General features: G+C 42.0%; 1 long non-coding RNA gene across 1 annotated transcript; it reads left to right on the top strand.

The window, feature by feature from the left end:
• The first annotated feature begins 16211 nt into the window (after positions 1-16211).
• Positions 16212-17030, top strand: LOC149498281 (uncharacterized). Its single transcript, XR_016319746.1, has 3 exons — positions 16212-16293; positions 16386-16559; positions 16636-17030. It is a non-coding gene; the product is annotated as an uncharacterized LOC149498281 (long non-coding RNA).
• The last annotated feature ends 4578 nt before the right edge of the window (positions 17031-21608 follow it).

Raw genomic sequence — 21608 nt, 5'->3', positions numbered from 1 at the left:
GAAGTCTAGTTTAACTGCAATTGGGATGTATTCTCCACAAGGAGTTTTGAATACAACTCCAATCCCATTTCCATGGTAGTTCGAAGCTCCATCGAAGTACATCTCCCAGACCTGACTTTCCAAGTTTAACAGGTCTTCGTCGGGGAACTCTACCTCCGGCATTTGGTCTTCGACCGGTAATTCTGCTAATTGGTCAGCTAAGGCCCCGCCTTTTACTGCCTTACGTTGTACAAACTTTAAATCATAAGCCGCAAGCACTGACACCCACTTTGCCATCTTACACTCAAGAACCGGCCTTCCCATAAGGAATTTCAAGGGGTTCGATTCAGAGATTACGTGTGTAGTGTAAGACGAGAGGTAGTGTTGCAGCTTGGTACAGGCCCAGACTAGAGCCAGACACAACTTCTCTATCTTGTTGTATTTCAACTCATATTCCAGCATCCTCTTGCTAAGGTAATACACGGCATTTTCTATCCTTGTATCTTCTGCTTGTTGAGCTAATATGGCACCCATTGCTTCTTCTGTCACAGACAGGTACAGTAGCAAAGGCTTTCCTAGCCTTGGTGGTTGTAAAACAGGCGGGGATAGCAGGTATTGCTTGACTTGGTCGAAAGCCGCCTGGCAATCCTTATTCCATTTGACTGCTACTCCTTTCCTAAGTAGTTTGAAAATCGGACCACAAGTATCGGCCAACTGATTGATGAACCGGCTGATATACTGTAGCCTTCCTAGGAAACCTCGGACTTCTTTTTCGGTCCTTGGTGCTGGCATTTCCAGAATAGCTCTAGCTTTCGAAGGATCAATCTCTATGCCCTTTCGACTAACCATGTGCCCCAGAAATACTCCGGATGTGGCTCCAAACAGACATTTTGCCGGGTTGAGCTTCAAATTATACTTTCGAAGTCTAAGGAAGAACTTCTCAAGTGCGGTCGTATGTTCTTCGGTTGTTTTCGACTTAACCACCATATCATCCACATACACTTCCACCTCTCCGTGAATCATGTCGTGAAAGATGGTTGTTGCCATTCTTTGATAGGTTGCCCCGGCATTTTTGAGCCCGAAGGGCATGACCCTATAGCAGTAGGTTCCCCATTCTGTGATGAATGCCGTCTTCTCTTTGTCTGGCAAATGCATCATTATTTGATTGTACCCGACAGCAAGATCGGTCAAAGAGACCATTTCGTGTCCAGCCATTCGATCCACTAGTAAGTCAATATGTGGCAGGGGAAAATCATCCTTCGGACAAGCTTTATTCAAATCCCTATAATCCACACACATTCGCACCTTTCCATCCTTCTTAGGAACTGACACTATGTTTGCTAACCAAGTCGGGTAGGCGATGGGTTCTATGAACTTATTCTCTAGCTGCTTGGCAACCTCCTCCTTGATTTTTAAGGACCATTCTGTCTTCAGTCTTCTGAGCTTCTGTTTCACCGGCTTGGTCTCCGGATACATTGGAATCTTGTGCACCACTATTGCTGGGTCAATTCCCGTGATGTCACTCGCTTTCCACATGAAGCAATCAGCAAATTTCTTCAAACATTCACTGATATGTTCCCTGTTCATACAATCAGATGCAATGTATGTGTATTTATTTTCCTCTTTGCCAATCATATTTTTTTCTTTTTCATCTTTTATTTCATTTATTTGATTATTACTTTTGCTTGGAAATGCTTAGAAAGATAGACACGCAGGGTAATCAAGAATTTGCAAGCCTTTATTAATTATGACGGAATCGTCTTCAAAGAATACATCAAGTTTGAAATCTGGATCTTCTAGATCCGACAGGGACGACTCAGAACTAGACTCTGACTCGGTTTCAGACTCGGGGTCAGACTCGGACTCAGTACAGGACTTGATTACAGACTCTGGTACTAGGCTTGACTCGGGAGGGGGTCTATCAGCAGTGCGATCCTCCTCGGCGTACCAGTTGGTGAGAGGTCCTCCGCTTGGCTTGATCAGGTTGAGCAAGTCTCGATTCCCTTCATTTCCGGTGATAACCGCAACCTCGTCAAAGAGACTAGGCTGCATGAAGTCTTCCGCTTCCAGCTCGTTTGTTACCTCTTCGGATAAGTCATTCAGGTCCAGGGCACAGGTGTCATTCATTTCTAGGAATAGCTCGAAAGGATCGATCAATTCCTGGTCAGAAATAATAGCATTTACCCCGTGATTTGGTAAGGGATTAGTGCTAATGTTTGACTCACTTCTTGGGATGATTGAACCGTCGTCCACCAGGTCTTGGATGCGGTTCTTAAGCGTCCAGCACACTTCAGTCTCGTGCCCATGACCCTGATGATATTCACAGTATTCATTGGTTCAGTAGTTTCTTGGTAAAGGGTTGGGTGGCGGCCTTGCTTCCAAGGGCTTGATGTAGTTGGCCTTGACAGCCTCTCGGAAAACCAAAAGGATTGGCATCCCGAGATCAGTATATGTCCTTCTTGGACGATTGCCATTTCTCAAATTGCCCACACGTAAAGGATTCGTGGGGGTGATGCTTGCCACTTCACGAACTTGGCCAGCTTAGCTAGGCTTCTCGTATTTTGAGGAGCCCGAGTCTTCTTTCGGCTGCCCCATTTGAATTAAACCCTCTACCTTTGTAGCAGCGGCAATGAGCGACTGGAAGGTCGGTAAGTATTGGGTTTGTAATTGTTGTTGGTAGACAGGTTGTAGGTTCTTTATGATTATGTCTACCTGTTCTTGCTCAGAAGGCCTGTTGATCATTTGGGCGACCTTGGTCCTTTTCCTCGTAAGGAACGAGGGAAAGGGTTCATTGTTTTTCTTTTTGGTGGTTTCCAGTTTTTTCCTCGTTTTCTGAGCTTCCGGCTCAGAAGTAGTTTTGGAAGGCACATCATCCAGGTTAAAGGCGGGGTTTGTCGGTTCAACAGCAGGTCCCTGATTGGAGGTAGCCGGTCCACTCCCTTTAGCGGAAGCCCCATTTCCATTACCATTACCATTACCCAATTCAGCTATCAGCGCAATCCTTTGGGGGGCCAATGCCTCATTCATTCTGGCCTCCATTCTGGCCTCCATTCTGGCCTCGAGTTGTTCAATGAGGGTTTGGATGTCAGCAAGTGATGCCATTGGTGCAGGTAGGGTTGTTGGAGTTGTAAGTGAGGTTGGTGTAGTTGGTGAAACCAGTGAAGCTGGCGATATCACCGTAGGTGTGATCGGCACTTGGGTAGGTATCGGATTGTAGGCACCTGTAAGGACAAGGGTAGCTGGATTAGGTACAGTGGTTAGTGTATCAGGTAACTGATATGAGGTAGATTGACTCTTTGTCCAACTGTGCATGACTGAAAGTAAAAGGGTGTTTTCTGCTGTCTTTGTGTTTACCCCATGCCTATGATATGTCGTGAATGCGCATAACAACACGCCATAAACCATTTAATGAATATGATTCACATCATTGGGTGCATACAGTCCTAAAGGGTAGGTTCTATAGGCTATGACTCAAATAGAGAATCGGTTTATAAGGGACCCTTGAACCTTGAGTATGGATATACCTAACCACATGTGAAACAAAGAGTTTCACGTGGGTCCAGCGGTACGCATACCCATGGGCCACCCCCAAAAGGATTAGGGGCGGTTTGCGGTAACAGGGAGGATGCTTTGGCTGTCCGTCGACATAATCAAAGAGACCTGCCGATCAGCGCTACTTGCTATCCAAACTCAGAAGTTTGAACAGAGAGAGAAGAAATTCATTTGAAATTTGTTTTTTTTTATGCAATGGAGAAAAAGATTCTCAATCGTGCAAATAAATCAACAAATTAAAAATGTTTTCATTTAGTTGTACAATCAAGTTCAAATTCTCCTTATCCCGTATTCTTAAAGAAAGAATACTGGATTTTTTCTGTTGGGGTACCCTGCAAAACAAAGCATAGTAAATAATACCCTAAAGAAGGGCAGGTTAGTTTACACAACAATTGTAGTCCTCTTTATGCAAAAAGATTGCATAATTCCCCAGTGAAGTCGCCAAACTGTGAACCCCTCCCCCAAATATCATAGCATATGAATGCATGTGACTAAGGGTAGAAATGCATGTGAATGTATGAGTCGCCACCTTGTTTAATTATTTTCGGGTAAATTAGGAAAAACCCTAAGTTGACTCCAATTTTAATTAACCTAATTACTAGATTAATTATCCCAATGTCTAAGGCCTGGTTTGCGAACCCGAGGTGGATCCCGAGACCATGTCATGTTGATGAACTAACCAAAGAATGAATGCTTTGCAAGATTATGATTTGGACCAATGAAAGTGTTTATGCGATTTTGACTTGCCGCTCGGGGTTAAATCCCGAACGTGCCTACGTACTTCCGTTTGTATGGAAGATCAAAGTCGACGTAGTTCGATAGGCCTCTTTTAGAGGGCTTTGAATGAGGATGCTTTATGCATGAGTGTGTGTATGCTTTGTGCATTTTGTTTAGGCATTTTGCCAAAGAATTGATTGATTTTTAGGCATTTGATGCCAAAAATGTTGATTTTAATGGCTTTTAGCCAAAAAGATTGATTTAGGCAATCGTTGCCAAAAATGATTAATTTTAGGCGATTGTCGCCAGAATGATTGATTTTAAAGCTTTTAGCCAAAAAGAGTGATTTAGGCAATTTGATTACCAAAATGATGTTCATTGGGCGATTGTCGCCAAAATGATTGATTTAAGGATTTTAGCCAAAATAAGTTGATTAATTTTAAGGCATTTTGCCAAAAGATTGATTTAATTGTAGGCAATTTGTTGCCAAAACGTGATCGATTAAGGCTTTTAGCCACAATTATTAATTAATTGGACTTAAGCCGGATTAGTTTGAAATAAAGGCGATTACACCATAGCTATTAATTAACTAGGTGTTTTAAGCCAATATTGTCGGATTTAGGCTTTAATACCACGATTATTAATTAATCGGGCATTAAGCCTAAATTTATTTAATTGAGGCAATTTGTTTGCCTAATGATGGCATGGATGCATTTATGCAGTTGTAGAATTATTAGGAGTAGAAAAGAAGCACGCATGAAGTGCTAAAATTAAATAGGCAGAGTTCAGTTCATGTACCTGATTTAATCGTCGACCGCTTCTTAACTCCAGGTTAAGCTCCTCGTTAAGGGAATTAATTTTAATTTAATTTTAAGTGACCAAGTATCACAACAATAAAATAAAACTAAAATAAAAAAAAATGCAAGAAAGCAGTAAAGAATCGCAAAGAGCGTAGGGAGAAGGAGCGTCCGTCAACACAGACTGAGTGTCCCAAAACGGAGCCCCAGAGCCGTTTTTTATAGGAAAAAACGTGACCCCGGGCGCCCCTGCCCGCCTTCGAGGGCGGGCGTGCCCGCCTGGGCTGGGCGGGTGCGCCCGCCAGGCTTGGGCGGGCCTGCTCGCCTGGCCTGGGCGAGCATGCCCACCCCCGCGGGCGGGCATGTGTGCCTTTTCCCCTCTCTTTTTTTCTTTTTTCGTTCTGGAGGCTTTTCCGGGAGTTCCGGACCTCCAAAAAATATTCCGAGACCAGTTCCGTGATCCTCGTAATTTTTCGGACATTTCAAGTACCATATTGGCACACTTCCGGTGAACTTTTTGAATGACCTCTGGTCCAACCGGACTGTTTGCAGTCCGAAAAAAATGGCTCTTTGAGCCTCAAAATTTGAGTATTCACAGAAGAATATTAAAGTAAATTAATGACTAAAGGAATTTTGCACACTAAACTAAGACCACCTCTTCTCCCATTTAACACCATAGAATCCATATCAATCCCATTATAAAAGTCGCATTTATTTCGAACTTCCTGCATTTTATGAATAAATAAATTTATCTCCATCAAGAACACAAAGGTGGGATCTTCCAGCTTAATGAGTTGTTTAAGTGACCAAATTGCATGAGAGTTCCCAAGCTTTCTACAGCTTCATGTTAAACAACTCATTGCTTTTGGCGGGATTGCCTAACAGCCGCCGCAATCCCTTAAAAAGTGAACAAATTGCTTTGAAGCCATAATTTTTTGCTTCTTTGGAGAACCTGTATTTATAGAATCAATAGCATCTTCCTTTCTTTTACCCGATAACACCTCTGCCTCAACCATATGAATATTGGAGAAATTTCTAGCTAGTCTTTTCTAAGTGGACATGTTGTTCGGTGTAGAAAAGGTATTTGGAGAATGGTGAGTATGTAGCTTGGGATGGGGGATGTTGGCTCAAGGGTCCATTTTATCTTTGGACTTTGATAATTATGCAAAACAGATAAATTTAATATTTTTGTATATGCTAATATTAATTTATGCAGAATTTCTTAATATGGAAATTGCTAAAGAAGGCAAGTTCCTACAAATCCAAGATTCTTTGAAGACCATGAAGATTATTGAAGTTTTTTTAGTGGTTAGTATCTTAGGATATTTTGTAGGATAGAGAGAATATTTTTTTATAAGCACAAAAATATTTTTTCTTCTCTCTCAAAATAATTTTTGAAAATTACCTTAATAATAAAAGTCAAATCTTGATCTTTTTAAATTTACTTACCTAAATGAAAAAGATTTTGGCTTAATTATTTTTTGTAACAAAATATTTGAAAAAGATTTATATATCTTTTATTTTTGGAAATTACTTTATAAAAAGGAAAGTCAAATCTCTTATTTATTTTACTTTCCTAAATGAAAAGATTTTGACTCAAATATTTTTGGCAACAAATATATATAAAGATTTTTTGTATCTCTTATTTTTGGAATGTCAAGAATATTCTTTAAACTAAAGATCATGCTTTCTAAACTGAATCTCCGTCCCTCTATAAAAGACATTTTCCTCTTGTGAAAACGTGGTGGTTTTTATTTTAAGAGAGAGAGTCCATTGAACAGTAGTTTTTAAATCTCTCAAAGCTCTCTCTCAAAACCCCCTTATTTCTTTTCGTCTTTTTGCTTGAAGAAAAATTTTTAAGAAAAAAGAAAATTTAATAACAACATTTTCTGAAGAACAGTTTTGATCTTTAAATCTGTTTTTTAAATCTGTTTTTTGTTCTTCCTATGCTTATATTTGCATTTCTCTCTGCCCATATAGATTTTATAATCTATTTGAGACTAAAGGCTTTTTTAATTGAAAAACTTTTGTGTGAGATTCTAATGTCTTAATGTGAGTTTCTGTTCTTTGCAAAAACAGAAAGGGTTGAGGTTGACTAGAACCTTTGGAAAATCTAGTGGGACAAAAGTTAGATCTAGGTGTTGATCTATTTCCTTGTAATGTTGGTTTGTCTCTTACCCTTGAAAAGAGATAATATAGTGGAGGATCTCAATATGAGTCTTGGGGATTGGATGTAGGCGAGTTAGTGCCGAACCACTATAAATCTCTGTGTTTATCTTCTTTTATTTTCCGAAGTTCTGGTTGATTATATTCTATTTACACAACTATTAATCTTTTTAGAAATGCAAAGTTGTTAATGAATTTCTATTTCTAAACGTGAATAAGCTTTATCTTTATGTAACATTACAACTCTAGATTTCTGTATTGTGAATTTACCGAGTTCGAATCTGTCCTTCTACATTCAGTGTAAATCACAATATGTATTATAATCAGTTTTCTTATCTTGCTTAAAACTTTGTGTACTAGTTCTAAAATGCAATAACTGTTTTTCACAGAATCTTTCTAAATAGCAATAAGCTTTGAAGCAGTTCTAAACGCAATAGTTGTTCTTCACAGAGTCTTTCTAAACTTGGTTAAGCTTTGTGAAGTAGTTCTAAATGTAATAACTATTCTTCACATAGTCTTTCTAAAATTGCTTGATCTTTGTGAAGCAGTTCTAAATACAATAGCTGTTCTTCATAGAGTCTTTCTATATTTGCAACAAGTTTTGTGAGGTAGTTCTAAACTTGATAGCTAACTCTTACAAACACTTTCTATTTTCGCTACAACAGAATTTTGATTTTGTTTTTAAAAGTTAAATTTTTAGAAAACCCAATTCACCCCTCTCTTGGGTTGTGCCATACATAAACGGGATCCACAATCTGGTATTAGAGCTCTTGGTTCTTGACTTACCGAAGCTTAACGGCTTAAGAGAAAAAATCCCATAGCAGCCCCACTTCGTCTTACATCTTTAGAAGGTCAATCTGTTTTTGGACCACCTCTGTTCAATGGTTCTAATTACTCTTATTGGAAAACCAGAATGGAAAACTTTATAAAATTCGTTTATATAAACTGCTGGAGGAACGTTATTACTAGTGCTCGTATTCCTATGAAAATTGTAGAAAATGTAAGAGTTTGAAAGATAGAAGAAGAATATACTGATGCTGATTGGAATGACATTTCTATAAATGCAAAAGCCATCAATATTCTTCACTGTGCATTAGATCCAACAGAATACAACAAAGTATCTGGATGTAAGTCTGCAACGAAGGTCTGGAAAAAACCCAAAGTTACCCATAAGGGTACTAACTGAATAAAGGAATCTAGAATCAGTATCCTTTGGAGAGAATATGAAACGTTTAGTATGAAAGAATGAGAGACTATAGCTGAACTAAATTCCAGATTCATAAATATAGTTAATCCTTTAAGAATTCTTGGAAAGGAAATTTCAGAAGATGAGCTTATTGAGAAAATCCATAGAATTCTATCTAAAAAATGGGATTCTATAGGAACTGTAATGAACTATAAAGAAACTTTAGTAACCTATGATTATTTGATGGGAGCTCTTGTTTCAGAAGAGATGAAATCTTTTTTGACTGTAGAAGATAAGAAAAAGAAAGGAATAGCTTTGAAAGTAGTTTCTAGTGAAGAAAGTTCTTCTAATCTTGATAGTGATGATTTAGCACTTATTGTTAAGAGATTCAAGAAGTTCTATAAAAAAAGGTGGAAGGCCATAGCAAAAGTTTATCAAAAAGAACTTTTCACCTAAAAATAACAACCTGCCTAAGAAAGAACCTCCTGAAGTGGTTTGTTATGAGTGCAACAAGCCCGGTCATATCAAGCCTAATTTTCCTAAGTTGAAAAAGAAGTCAAAGAAAGAAAAGCTGAAGTAGGCATTTGTAGCTGCTTGGAGTGACTCAGAAGATTCTAATTCTGAAAGTCTAAGTGACCAGGAGAAAATCGCAAATATCTGTTTGATGGTCACTATCAATTCTGACTCCAAAGAAATCAGCACTCTGACTTCAACACAGAAAGCTGAAAGTAGTAAAGCAAATGCAACAGGCCAAAAGCATGATGAAAGCAATGTAAGTATTTTTGAATCTGAATCTGAAAATGGTTTTCTGGATAATAACCTTTGCATTAAATTTGAAAAGCTTGCTAAAAAGCATAAAGTTCTAAAGAAGGATTACAAAAATTGAAAATTGAATGTAATCATTTGAAAGATGCTTTTTATCAAGAAGTTACATGCAAAGATCTTATCGTAAAGATCAAAGATCTTAAAGATTGTAATGATAAATTTTCTGAAAATCTGAAACACTTTGAAGAAAAATGCAAAAATCTGAATTCTGTGAATACTCAAATTTTGAGGCTCAAAAAGCCTGTTTTCCCGGACTACAAATAGTCTGGCCGGACCGAAGGCTATTCGGAAAAGTTCACCGAAAGTATGCCAATATGGTACTTGAAACGTCTGGAAAATTACGAGGATCGCAGAACTGGTCCCGAAATATTTTTTGGAGGTATGAAACTCCCGAAAAAGGCTTTTGAACGAAAGACCCACAAGCCCGCCGTCCACGGCGGCGGCAGCCGCCGGCCACGGTGGCTCTAACCGCCCTCCACGGCGGCAGCTGCCGCCCTCCAGTTCGAATTTTCCTATAAATACAGCCCCAAGCACTCAGTTTTACTCACTCAGTCTGTGTTGATGGACGCTCTCTTCTCCCTTACGCTCCTTGCGATTTTTTTACTGCTTTTCTGCATTTAGTGTAGGCTTTTATTACTCTGCTGTTGTGATATTTGGCCACTTAAATTAAATTAATTTTTATTAATATTCCCCAAACGAGGAGCTTAACTTGGAGTTTTCAAGCTGGAGCTAAGAAGCGGCCGCCAATTAACTCTGGTAAATAAACGAAACTCTGCCTATTTAATTTCAGCATTTCATGCATATTCTTCTTCTACTCCAATTCTGAATTAAACTGTTGCATAAATGCATTCACGTCATCAGTTTGGCAAATAAACTGCCTTAGTTAAATATGATTAAGCTAAAATGCCCGGTTAATTAATAATCGTGGTGTTAAAGCCTAAAATCCGACAATATTGGCTAAAGTATCTAGTCAATTAATGACTATGGTATAATCGCCTTTATTTCGAACAGTCCGGCTTAAGTCCAATTAATCAATAATTGTGGCTAAAAGGCCTTAATTAAACACGCTTTTCTTGGCAATAAATTGCCTATATTGCAATTCAATTGATCACTTTTGGCAAACAAATTGCCTATAAGTAGATTAACCATTTTTAGCGACAAATCACTTAAATCAAAGTCTTTGGCAAAATGCCTTGAATTAATCAATCTTTTGGCTAAAAGCCTTAAAATCAATCAATTTTGGCGACAATCGCCCAATCAACACCTTTTGGCAAACAAACTGCCTAAATCAACTCATTTTGGCTAAAAGCCTTCAAATAATCAATTTTGGCGACAATCGCCTAAATCACATCAATTTTTGGCAACAAATTGCCTAAATCAATCCTGTTGGTTAAAAGCCTTAAATCAACATTTTTTGGCAACAAACGCCTAATCAAATCAATCAATTCTTTGGCAAAATGCCTAAACAAAATGCACAAAGCATACACACACTCATGCATTAAGCATACCCATTCAAAGCCCTTTTAAAAAGGCCTATCAAACTACGTTGACTTTGATCTTCTATTCAAACAGAAGTACGTAGGCACGTTTGGGATTTAACCCCGAGCGGCAAGTCGAAATCACTTAAACATTTCATTGGTCCAATTACATCATTTACCTTGCAAAGCATTCATTCATTGGTTAGTTAATCAGCATGACATAGTCTCGGGATCCACCTCGGGTTCGAAGATTGTGCCTTAAACATTAGGATAATTAATCTAGTAATTAGGTTAATTAAAATTGGAGTCAACTTAGGGTTTTTTCCCTAGTTTACCCTAAAATAATTAAACAAGGTGGCGACTCACACATTCACGTGCATTTCTGCCCTTAGTCATATGCATTATATGCCATATTTTCGGGGGAGGGGTTCACAGTTTGGCGACTCCGTTGGGGAGTATTATGTAATCATTTTGCATAAAGAGGACTACGATTGTTGTGTAAACTAACCTGCCCTTCTTTAGGGTATTATTTTACTATGCTTTGTTTTGCAGGGTACCCCAACAAAGATTAAGTATTCTTTCTTTAAGAATGCCTAATAAGGAAAATTTGGACCTAATTGAAATTCATTTTAAATCATTTAAATTTGTTTATTTATTTGCACGAATTGAGAATCTTTTTCTCCATTGCATAAAAAAAATGAATTTCAAATGAATTTCTTCTCTCTCTGTTCAAACTTCTGAGTCTGGATAGCAAGTAGCACTGATCGGCAGGTCTCTTTGATTATGTAGACGGACAGGCAAAGCGTCCTCCCTGTTACCGCAAACCATCCCTAATCCTTTTGGGGGTGGCCCATGAGTATGCGTACTGTTGGACCCACGCGAAACTCTTTGTTTCACATGTGGTTAGGTATATCCTTACTCAAGGTTCAAGGGTCCCTTAATAAGCCAATTCTCTATTTGTGTCATAGCCTATAGAGCCTATCCTTTAGGACTGTATGCACCCAATGATGTGAATCATATCATAAACGGATTATGACGTGATGTTGTACGCATTCATGACATATCATCAAGAAGAACATGAAATATTCTTTTTAGTCATGCACAGTTGGACAAAGAGTCGATCTACCTCACATCAGCTACCCTGATACACGAACCACTATACCCTAATCCAATTACCCTTATACTTATAGGTACCCGTTGTTCGAGTGCCTATCCAAGTTCCAGTCACACCTACAGTGCTATCACCAACCTCACCAGCTTCACCAACTTCACCGGCCTCACCGACCTTACCAACTTCAACTGCACCAATGGCATCACTTGCTGACATCCAAAACCTCATCGAACAACTCGAAGCTAGGATGGAGGCTAGAATGAATGAGGCATTAGCTGCCCAGAGAACTGCCCTAATAGCTGAACTAGGTAGTGGTAATGGAAATGGGGCTTTAGCTGGGGGAAGTGGACCTGCTACCTCCACTCAGGGACATGCTGCTGAACCGACAAACCCTGCCCTTAACCTGGATGACATGCCCTCCAGAACTGCTTCTGAGCTGGAAGCTCAGAAAATGAGAGAAAAACTGGAACTGTTGGAAAGGTCTATTACTGCCCTTAAGACACACAAGGAAGTGGTGGACATGGACTCCTTGTCCTTGTTCCCCGAAGTGAGACTGCCCACAAAGTTCAAAATGCCCAACATGGACAAGTTTGATGGAACCACTTGTCCCAAAATGCACCTGAAAATGTATGTGGGTGCCCTTAACCCGTTCGGACTGAACAGCGAGCTCCTTGCTCAGTTGTTTCAATAATTACTCACCGGTGCTGCTTTGAGGTGGTTTGTCAGCCTGGACCGGTCTAAAATGAAGACCTGGGAAGACATCTGCAGTGCGTTTAATACGCAATACCACTATAATATGGAGGTTGATGTTACTCAGAGGGAACTGGAAACCACCAAACAGAAGAACAACAAACCCTTTTCCTCATTCCTTACGAGGTGGAGGGCCAAGGCTGCCCAAATGATCAACCGGCCTTCTGAGCAAGAACAGGTGGACATAATTATAAAGAACCTGCAGCCTGTCTACCAACAACAACTACAAACCCAGTACCTACCAACGTTTCAGTCGCTCATTGCCACTGCTACGAAGGTAGAAGATTTAATTCAAATGGGGCAACTGAAAGAAGACTCGGGAACCTCAAAATACAAGAAACCTAGCCAAGCTAGCAAAGTCCATGAAGTGGCAAGCATCACCCCCACGAATCCTTTACGTGTGGGAAATATGAGAAATGGCAGTCAGTTGAGAAGGACATATACTGATCTCGGGATTCCAATCCTTTTGGTATTCCGAGAGGCTGTCAAAGCAAACTACATCAAGCCTTTGGAAGCAAGGCCGCCACCCAACCCTTTACTAAGGAACTACAGAGCTGACGAATACTGTGAGTACCATCAGAGTAACGGGCATAAGACTAAAGCGTGTTAGTGTGAACCCCAACCCCAAAATATCAATGCATACGAATGCATGTGACTAGGGAAGAAATGCACGTGATGTGTGTGAGTCGCCACCTTGTTTAATTATTTTAGGGTAAACTAGGAAAAAACCCTAAGTGACTCCATTTTTAATTAACCTAGTTACTAGATTAAATATCCCAATGATTAAGGCACAATCTACGAACCCGAGATGGATCCCGAGACTATGTCATGCTGATGAACTAACCGATGAATGAATGCTTTGCAAGGTGAATGATGGATTAATGAAATGTTTGAGTGATTTCGACTTGCCATCCGGGGTGAAATCCCGAACGTGCCTACGTACTTCCGTTTGAATGGAAGATCAAAGTCAACGTAGTTCGATAGGCCTTCTTTGAAGGGCTTTGAATGGGTATGCTTAATGCATGAGTGTGTGTATGCTTTGTGCATTCTTTGTTTAGGCATTTTGCCAAAGAGTTTGATTTTTAGGCATTTGATGCCAAAAAGTGTTGATTTTAATGACTTTAAGCCAAAAAGATTGATTTAGGCAATTGTTGCCAGAAATGATTAATTTTTAGGCGATTGTCGCAAAAATGATTGATTTTAAGGCTTTTAGCCGAAAAGAGTGATTTAGGCAATTGATTGCCAAAATGAAGTTGGTTGGGCGATTGTCGCCAAAATGATTGATTTTTCGGTTTTAAAACCCAAAGATTGATTGAGTTTTAAGGCATTTTGCCAAAACTTTGATTTAACTGTAGGCAATTTGTTGCCAAAACATGATTGATTAAGGCTTTTAGCCACAATTATTGATTAATTGGACTTAAGCTGAAAATTGTTCGAAATAAAGGCAATCATACCATAGCCATTGAATGACTAGATATTCTAAGCCAATATTGTCGGATTTAAACTTTAATACCACGATTATTAATTAACCGGGCATTTAGCTTAATCATATTTTAATTGAGGCAATTTACATGCCTATATGATGGTATGAATGCATTTATGCAGTTGTAGAATTTTTAGGAGTAGAAAAGAAGCATGCATGAAGTGCTAAAATTAAATAGGTAAAGTTTGACTTACGTACCTGATTTAATCGTCGACCGCTTCTTAACTCCAGGTTAAGCTCCTCGTTAAGGGAATTAATTTTAGTTTAATTTTAAGTGACCAAGTATCACAAAAATAAAGTAAAACTAAAATTAAAAATGCAAGAAAGCAGTAAAGAATTGCAAAGAGCGTAGGGAGAAGGAGCGTCCGTCAACACAGACTGAGTGTCTCAAAACGGAGCCCCAGAGCCGTCTTTTATAGGAAAAGAGTGACCCCAGGCGCCCCTGTCCGCCTTCAAGGGCGGGCGTGCCCGCCTGGGCTGGGCGGGCGTGTCCGCCCAAGCTGGGCGGGCGTGCCCGCCCATTCTGGGCGGGCGTGCCCGCCCATTCTGGGCGGGCATGTTCGCCCAAGCTGGGCGGGCGCGCCCGCCTGGCTTGGGCGGGTATGCCCACCCATGTTGGGCGGTCGTGCCCGCCCATGCTGGGCGGGCCTGCCCGCCCATGCTGGGCGGGCCTGCCCGCCTAGCTTGGGCGGGCATGCCCACCCCTCGGGCGGGCATGTGTGCCTTCTTTCTTTTTCTTAAATTCGTTCCGGAGGCTTTTCCGGGAGTTCCGGACCTCAAAAAAATATTCCGAGACCAGTTCCATGATCCTCGTAATTTTTCGGACATTTCAAGTACCATATTGGCACACTTCCGGCGAACTTTTTGAATGACCTCCGGTCTGACCGGACTGTTTGCAGTCCGAAAAAAGTGGCTCTTTGAGCCTCAAAATTTGAGTATTCACAGCTGCCCCCCACCGGCGACCATAAAATGATTTATGGGAGTCGGTGGTTGTATGAAACACAAATTTTGTAGGCGAAAAACAAACGCGTCCAGAAGACCCGCCTTTTGGCTCCTTTTTTTCTTCTATAAATAGCTTAAACTTTCATTTTTCACTCATTTTCATCCTCTTACTCTAAGGCTCTCTCTCAAATTCTCCCAAATCTCTCATCATGGCTTCCTCCGATTATGGCAGTGACGAGGATCTGCTGGAGTCCCTGGAGATGTCTTTTAGTGATGTCGATCTCATGGCGGATGCTGATACTCACGCTTCTATGACCGGCGTCTTTGCCCAGGTACGCTTGCTTTGTTGGCATATTATTTTAGGCCAAATTGTGATCTTGGGCCTTAGGCCGAAAAATTAAATTTTTTTTTTTTTTTGGGCCTTAGGCCAAACTGTGATTTCTGGGCCTTAGGCCAAATTGTGATTTTTCGGGCCTTAGGCCAAATTGTGATTTTTCGGGCCTTAGGCCAAATTGTGATTTCTGTTTGTGCTTATTATTTTTATTAGTATGCATACTAGGAGGGGATTAAGATATCTTTTAGTTAGGAACCAAAGGATAACCTTAAACTGTTTTACCTTTTAGGGTGCATACATTAGGCTGGACGTAGGCGAGTCCTCCATTGCTGAGATCCCGTTTGACATACTTGATCATAATAACCCGGTCGGAGCCATCATTGGCCCTTCTCACCTGGACTTCTTAAGAAACCTCGAGCTGGGTAGGCAGAATTATAAGAGCCTACTGGGTGCGTTGGCTGAGAGATGGTGGGACACCACCAACACTTTCCACTTCTCTTGGGGTGAGATGACGATGACCCCGACCGACTTTTCATTGATTTCTGGGATTCCTTTTGGTACTCGGCCGATCGAGCTATATGACGATTGGAGGACTGCGGTCACCCCCGACCGAATGACGGAGCTAATAGGGATTGACCTTCCCCGGATTGTTAGGCCTAGCTATTCTACTCCCGATCTGAGTGTTTCGAGGCACTGGTTATCCCTCCAGGCTCCTGACATTTATGCCAGACATAGACAGGGAGAGCTAACGGCTACTCAGGTAGCTAGATTCACTCTGTTGCTGTTGTTTGCGTCGTCTTTCTGGTCTAACAGAAAAGAGAAGTTTAATCCCTCTATTCTGAAGAGTTTGGAGGACTTGGCCCATCTTACTGAGTACGACTGGGCTGGTGCTATTCTGAGCCGCATGTATGATGATATGTGCGATCTGAGTTGAGGCCACTGTAAGCTCAGCGGGACCTACTATTTCTGGGAGGTAATGTAAAGAGCATATCCTCATTCTGTGCTGTCTTTTCTCTTTCTTTTCCCCCTTTTTTTATTACTGATCCATTCCTTCGTTTTTTGCAGACTTGGGCTTTTGAGTATTTTCCCTACCTCCGCCCAGAGCTGACTCATACTGATCTTGGGCTAGGGTTGGTACCTTTGGCTTGGAGATGGTACCGAGCTAATCACCAGTCTGTTCTACGCCAGAAATCTTTAGGGGATTTGCGGAGCTTCTTCGATACTTGTACCATAGAGCAGGCGAGTGCCCTCTTAATTTCCCTTGGTCGTGCAAAAAAATAAAAGATTTATTGACACATTTGCTTCCCTTACGCAGGCTGAGGTAGGGGCGATGAATACCCGACTCCAACGTTGGACTGAGGCTGATCCCCATTTCAGGCGATCAGAGGCTCTGTCTCGACGGCGGTTTGTCTTATCACATCCTGTTCTGAGACATTATTACCTGGGCGAGCGAGTGCACTTCCAGGTTAGGGGCTGCCGCTCCGTTCCTCTTCCTCCTCCTGAGGACATGCGAGCGGGCAAACAGATGGTTCTTACAGATGCCCATACTGAAGGTATCCCACATATGGAATTGATCCGGGGTGGAGATTATGACGAATTCTGTCAGGTGTTTCTGATGCGGCCCATCGGCTCTAGGCTTGACAATCTCCCGAGGTCGACCCCTTTCCAGCCGCTCGGCACCCGTTCCTCTCGGGCTTCAGGCTCCTCGGCCAGGACTCCAAGGAGGAGGCCTACGTCCCATCCTTCTTCCTCTACTCCGGTGGAGGGTCCGTCTCGAGCTGGCCCCAGCCATGCGGCTGGTGCCTTCAGGATTCCCCAGGCTATTTCAGAGGCTACCAGGCCAGTCCATCCGGGCTTGGCCAATTTGCACCTTCCATACAGCATTTCCTATTACACTCCTGAGGGCACTTCATCTCTTCGAGAGGTGTCCCTGGAGCGCGTGAATCGCCTGGCTCTTCCTCCTGATGACATTAACGAGGTAATGACTGATAAATCTCTCATAAAAAGGATTTATAAGAGATTTGTATGTATATTGACTTATATATATATTATTTTTTTTGTGACTTCCAGGTGCCTGACGGCTTGATCAGTCAGATGATGGAGCTAATCCTTGGGATGCAGGAGGAACTAACTTCAGCTTGGACACTGCAGGCTTTTGACGACCGGAGGAGGAGGAGGTCTCGCTGCTGATAGCTGCTGGACTTCCTTGCTTTCCTTTATTTTCTTTCCTCTTTATTTTCCTGTACCGAATCTTGGCCTGTGTTTCTGTACTTAACTTATTTGTACCTGCATTTGATTAACACTTGAAAGTATGCACATTTATTAGATTTGAACAGAAGAGAAAATCCAATTTTAAAAAAAACTTTACCTCCCTTTTTTTTTTTTTTTTTTTTTTGACGCCCGCCCGGGATGGCCGGGTGTGCCCTGCCCTGTCTGGGCGGGCATGCACGCCTGGGCTGGGCGGGCGTGCCCGCCCTGCCTGGGCGGGCATGCCCGCCTGGGCTAGGCGGGCGTGCCCGCCCATTCCGAGCGGGCATGCCCGCCTAAGCTGGGCGGGCATGCCCACCCTAACCGGGCGGGCGTGCCCGCCCTCCAGGTGGGCATACCCGCCCTAGAGGGCGCGGGTAGCCGCCCTTGGGCGCGACTTTCTAAATAAAAAGGCTGTTTTCAGCCTTTTTTTCCCCATTCTAACTCTCGAACTCTGTGCCTAAACAGTTATTCTGGTCAGTTTTCTCTCTCCCCTCTTTTTTTTTTTTTTTACTATTATATTTATTATTATTTTTTAATTAATAAAAGCAGGATAGATAAATAAATAAGAAACATGAATCCCTTTTACAATCATAGCATGCATAGCTGGACCAGGAGTCTCTCCAAAATTAAAAAGATCAATTTGGGGAGGTACAGAATTTCTCCCGTTATCACTCTTAGGGGCGTAGTAGTTGATTGGGACTTTTTTGCGAGCCTGTATTAGATTTTGGGATCCTGAGGCTCACGTTTTTCGGTTTGGGGCTATGATGGAGGAAATGTGCCCTCTTTTTGAGGAATTTTGTGCGATTATAGGGTGTGATCCCAATGCTCCCTTGGTTAGGCACGAGGTGAAAGTTGGGTATGTTAAATCATTTGAGAACTTGTTTCGGTTTAGCCGGCCACAGGCTAGGGCTATGATTGTGGATGATCAGAAGGCGATTCTGCTGCCCCTGATTGATGAGTTTTCAGAGACTTGCTTGGACGACCCTGACCGGATGAGGCTGAGGATGCGGGCCCTGGTTTTCTGCTTATTGGCTGGTTTCTTATTCAACCGGGACCCAGGTTTTGGAGACTTGCGGCTTTGTCCCATGGTTTGGCAAATGGAGGATATGGGTTGCATTGGCGGTGTTGTGCTGGCAGAGACCATTAGAAGCCTTGACAGAGCCGCTTTAGGGTTCGATGATTGGACTGTTTCCCCCATCATTCTCCAGGTATTTTTTCTATTATCCTACCTCACTCTACTTCTTCTTTTTAATTTGTTTCTTCGTAATAGAAAAGATTTATTACTCAGGTTTGGTTGAGGGATCATCTTCAAGTGGTGGCTGCTCCTACCTCCCTTCCTTACAATCCTTCCCAGTATCGCATGCGAAAAATCTTGATCTCGCACCCTTCTATTGAAACATGGACTTCGCGGCTGGTTGAATTAGGTCCAAATGAGATACTGTGGTTCATCCCTTGGTACAATATCAGCCGCTTTATTCAGGTCAGCTTCCGCCATTCTCGGGTTTACCTCCTAGGCCTTACCCACTGCACTTGGTACTGCGCTTCGCGCGTTTTGAGGCAGATGGGGATAGATCAGACTGTCCCCATTATGGATGATATTTCGACTGATGCTGCCATCACTGCTGGTGTTACCCGAGCTGTCCTTAAAGCTTGGGTTAGAGATCACCGCATGGTGAGACCTTTACCCGATCCCACCAGTATTCAGACTTCTCCCGAGTACCGGGCCTAGTTCATTGCCGCTGTCTGGCCAATTGAAAGACCAAGGAGGACTGCACTGCTGAGTGTTCTTGAAGGTTGGGTTCAGGCTGATGTTGAAGAGGAGTTTGGGACAGGTGAGGAGATTGTGCTGGCCCCTCGGACAAGCAAGGCTAGGCAGAGTTCAGTAGAAGACTCAGAGGATGCCGCTCCACGGCGGCGACGGGATACCTAGACTCATATGAACTTTTGTGATCTTTTTCTTGTTTTGCCTTTCGTTTGGGACTTTGGATTTATCTTTGGATGTATGCTTTACACTTTCTTTTCTGCTTGATTTGAACTGCTATTTGGAATGAGATTCGACTTTTTAGCTTGAATTGAGAAAATTATTTAGCTTTCCAAGCATTTTCCAATTTTATTTATTTCAAGCTCTAATTTTTGCCTAAGCTGCCCTTTTCGGGTTTTCAACTTAGCGAGCTTACCCATTTTTTGTCTAAGCCGCCCTTTTTGGGTTTTCGACTTAGCGGGTTTTTTTTTTCTTTTTTTTATTTGGCAAAGAAGAATGAAATTATGAAATGTTTAGACCGCGCCCAAAGAGGGCTGCCTACATATCTCTGATATATAATTTCTTTTTTCCAAAGAGAATCAGGTCTAATGTAGTTCATCTTACATTACAATCACACAAAATATCTTTTTAACTGATCTAAATTACATGGATTAGCAAATTCCAAGCCATCCAAATCAGTCAAAATAACGGCTCCGCCTGACAAAATTTTCTTTAACACATAGGGTCCAGCCCAATGAGGACGAAACTTCCCACGTGGGTCTACGATTGGCTGTCTAATTTCCTTCAAAACCAAACAACCCTCTTCCAACTTCCGGTCTTTGACCTTCTTATTGAAATGCCGCGCCATTCTTCTTTGATACACTTGAGTTTGGTGGATTGCTCGCAATCGCTTTTCATCCATACCCAAGAGTTGCGAATGATAATTCTCGGCCCAATCTACTTCGCTGATCTGGCTTTCCTGGATAATTCTTGCCGACCGAACTTCCAGCTCAATAGGCAACACTGCTTCCATGCCATATACTAAAGAATACGGGGTTGCCCCAGTAGGTGTCCTGATTGAAGTCCTACATCCCCACAAGGCATTTGGCAATTGTTCGTGCCAAGCTCTATGCTTTTGAACTGTCTTCTGCAAAATGACCTTTATAGCCTTGTTTGCGGCTTCTACGGCCCCATTCGTCTGTGGGCGGTAGGGTGAAGACTTGTGATGCTGAATCTTCTTTTGTTTCAGTAGGTCCGAAAATTCACTTTGAAAGTGAGATCCGTTATCCGTGATGATCTCGAATGGTGTTCCATACCGACAAAGGATGTTGGTACGAACGAACTGTGCTGCCTTCTTGGCATTCAAAACGGAATAAGAAGCTGCCTCAATCCACTTAGTAAAATAATCAACAGCAACCAGAATGAATTGATGGCCATTGGAAGCCCTTGGATGGATCTTTCCGATCACGTCTATGCCCCAAGTTGCGAAAGGCCATGGTGAAGTAATGGGATTTAGACTGACCGGAGGCTGTCTTTGTAGCTTAGCAAAAACCTGACATTCGTGGCACTTCCGCGCGTGCCTCACGCAATCTGCATTTATGGTCGACCAGTAATAACCCAGGTTCATAATTTTCCGAGCCAAAGCTATCCCGTGCATGTGCGGACCAGACTCCCCATTGTGTAAGGAATTCATGATGCTTTGAGCTTCTCCTTCATCAACACACCTTAGGTGCAGGCCATTCCAACTCCTTTTATACAGAACTCCCCCAGTAAGGAAATATCCAGATGCTAACTGTCTCAATGTCCGTTGATCAGTCTTGTTGGACCTCTCCGGGTAAGCTTCATTCTGGAGATAATTTTGTATATCCCAAAACCACGGCTTGTCATCGACTAGATTCATGACATGCGCTGGCTGTTTCTGCAGCCGAACCGTCAGAGGTCGGATGATTTGATCTCCCCCTACATTAACCATGGAGGCCAAAGTAGCCAGAGCATCTGCAAACTGATTTTTGGCGCGTGGCAGGTAGTGGAAAGATAGTTCCTCAAACTGTTGAGCTAATTCGTCCAAGCGTCGTAGGTAAGGAACCAATCGCTCTTCCTTAATTTTCCATTTCCTTAGAGCTTGAGAGACTATCAGGTTGGAATCTCCGAAAACCCTAAGGATTTTTATTTCTTTTTCCAGGGCCGCTTCTAACCCCTTGATGCAAGCTTCATACTCGGCCTCGTTGTTGGTACAGTCGAAATCTAGTTTGACTGCGATTGGGACGTATTCTCCACAAGGAGTTTTGAATACGACT

This window comes from Jatropha curcas, chromosome 2, assembly GCF_041381405.1.
Source record: "Jatropha curcas cultivar XTBG-Jc1 chromosome 2, XTBG_Jcur_1.0, whole genome shotgun sequence".
Classification (NCBI taxonomy): Eukaryota; Viridiplantae; Streptophyta; class Magnoliopsida; order Malpighiales; family Euphorbiaceae; genus Jatropha; species Jatropha curcas.
Note: the sequence above shows the minus strand (reverse complement) of the source record. Positions and strands in the feature narration are given on the sequence as shown.